This window comes from Podarcis filfolensis (genome assembly GCF_964270895.1).
Source record: "Podarcis filfolensis genome assembly, chromosome: 10".
Taxonomy (NCBI): Eukaryota; Metazoa; Chordata; class Lepidosauria; order Squamata; family Lacertidae; genus Podarcis; species Podarcis filfolensis.
The window spans coordinates 39,896,896-39,899,307 of record NC_139612.1 but is presented as its reverse complement, the minus strand read 5'-3'; the positions used below and the strand labels follow the sequence as shown (position 1 = coordinate 39,899,307).

At 43.4% G+C, this 2,412-nt stretch overlaps 1 long non-coding RNA gene across 1 annotated transcript; it reads right to left on the bottom strand.

Moving 5' to 3' along the window:
- Window positions 1-310: 310 nt before the first annotated feature.
- On the bottom strand, window positions 311-2,139 carry LOC310743360. Its single transcript, XR_014538978.1, has 2 exons — window positions 1,616-2,139; window positions 311-1,582 (listed from the first exon to the last, which is right to left on the bottom strand). It is a non-coding gene; the product is annotated as an uncharacterized lncRNA (long non-coding RNA).
- Window positions 2,140-2,412: the final 273 nt, after the last annotated feature.

Sequence of the window (2,412 nt, the reverse complement as noted above, 5' to 3'; positions counted from 1 at the left end):
TTCTTTCGGTGTTCTGTTTGTACTCTATAGACTTGGCCACCTCTTGAGATATTGTCACCAAACTTGGCCCAAGGATTCCGGAGATGGGCGGTAGTGGGTTTCATCCATGTTGCTTCAGAGACCATATTGCTGATAGCTCCTAACTTACAGCTCAGCTGGTAGAGCATGAGACTCATAATCTTAGGATCATGTGTTTGGGGGCTTGACTAGATGGTCCCTTCCAGATCTATGATTCTATTATTCTACCTTGGCAGTGTAAAAAAAGGAAAGGAAAGGAGGTTATATGCTACCATAATAAAGATGCATAGTGCCAGCCATATATTTATTTATTGAAATATTTATATCCCTCACTTTGTACCACCAATGGGATCTCCAAGGCGGTAACCGGCAGTCAAAAACCCCAACACGCAGAAAATCCCAACACAGAGAAAAAGGATGCTGAATCAGCATGACAAATTATGTTTGAAACAGGTTTATGGGTAGAGAGAAACCGAAAGAGCTACACTCATCGTTTCTGTAACTTTCAGTCACTAAGGCTGGTTTGCCACAAAAAGAAGAAATAATTATGCTATATCTTGAAAGGGAAAATAAACCAGAAATGTAACAGATATGCTGTGGTAACATTATGCAACCCAGAGATGAACCGACTGGGTTTCCTGTGCTTCCCCTCATTTAAGAGCAAAAGCCTAAAAGCAATGTTTAAAAGGATTTTTGAAATGCGTCATCGTGGTATGGGAGAGACGGAGCATTATAAAGGGTCTTGTGCAATTTGACAACCCTAAAAGGGTAAAGGACCCCTGACAGTTAAGTCCAGTCGTGAATGACTCTGGGGTTGCGGCGCTCATCTCGCTTTACTGGCCTAGGGAGCCGATGTTTGTCGGCAGCTTTTCTGGGTCATGTGGCCAGCATGACTAAGCCACTTCTGATGAAATCAGAGCAGCGCACAGAAACGCTGTTTATCTTCCCGCTGGAGCGGTACCTATTTATCTACTTGCACTTTGATGTCCTTTTGAACTGCTAGGTTGGCAGGAGCTGGGATTGAGCAATAGGAGCTCACCCCGTCGCGGGGATTTGAACTGCCAACCTTCCAATCGGCAAGCCCTAGGCTCAGTGGCTTAGACCACAGTGCCACCCGCGTCCCATTTGACACCTCTACAAAACGTAAAGATGGAAACACAAGTTGCTTGGTCATACATAAAGTCTTCTTAAACTTTGAGATGCAAAGAGAAGCATTTTAGGGTTTAGACAAATGCACCTTACCATGGAGGACATTCCATAAGTGTGGGAATGTTACCAAGAAGATCCTGTGATGTGAGAACCAGATCACTGTGAAGAATACACATCTATATTTTTGCTAGAAGAGAGCTTAATGGACCCAGATGGACACCTTCCAAAAATAGGAATGAGAAGGGGCCCCTTGTTATATGCGGATGATGCGGCCATCATCTCACATTCCAGACTGGGTTTGAAATATCTGCTGAGGAAGTTTTCTGATTACTGTTTTGGAAATGGTTTATCCATTAATTATGAAAAATCTTAAATTTTAGTATTTGAAAGAAGCTTATCCCGGTCTAAATGGGTGCTGGATGGCCATAACATTGAACAGATTAAATACATGATTCAATACAACAAATTCAGTTATCTAGGGCTCATATTCCATCATACAGGATCTTGGAAGCACCACTGGCAAACCTCCCTTCAAAAGGTGGAGATCACAAAGCTAGCCATACTCAGATTCTTTTTCACAAAGGGCGGCAAATATGTTCCAGCAGCCTTAAGGGTTTTCAACGCAAAATCCGTTTCCCAACTCCTGTACGCTGCAAATGTCTGGCATAATGGGGACCTGCCTAAGCTAGATGGCTTTCAGGCAAAATTTCTACGATCTCTGCTGCAGGTACCCAACTGTGTCCCCAACTCCATACTTCTGTTAGAAGCTGGTGAATGCCCAATTTCAACTGAAGCATGGTGGGCTACCCTAAAACATTGGCTCAGGATTTCAGTATTTGATCTAGGGAAGGGTTTGTACCAACACCTGACCAATGAGGAGTTTGTCAGCAAATGGCAGAAAACCATGGCTAGAAAAGCCACCTCTATTGGTCTGTCACCCCCCAACTTTATTACCTGGGTTATAAAGGCACCCTAAAGATGCTAAAGCTTATGGGATAATAATAAGATGATGGGATAATACACACAGTGACTTGCAATCTCGATCACACACGGTCTGTAGTCCGCTGGCAGTAGGAGTACAATATGGGTACGTCTTTAAGTTAACACCTTACATTAAAAACCTGACAGTACCAAATTATCGAAGGTTATTCACCAAAGCCAGACTAAACGTCTTTCCTTCTGCAGTGTTGGATGGCAGGTTGAGAGGAGTTCCCTACCAGGACAGACTCTGCTCGTGTGCTCAAG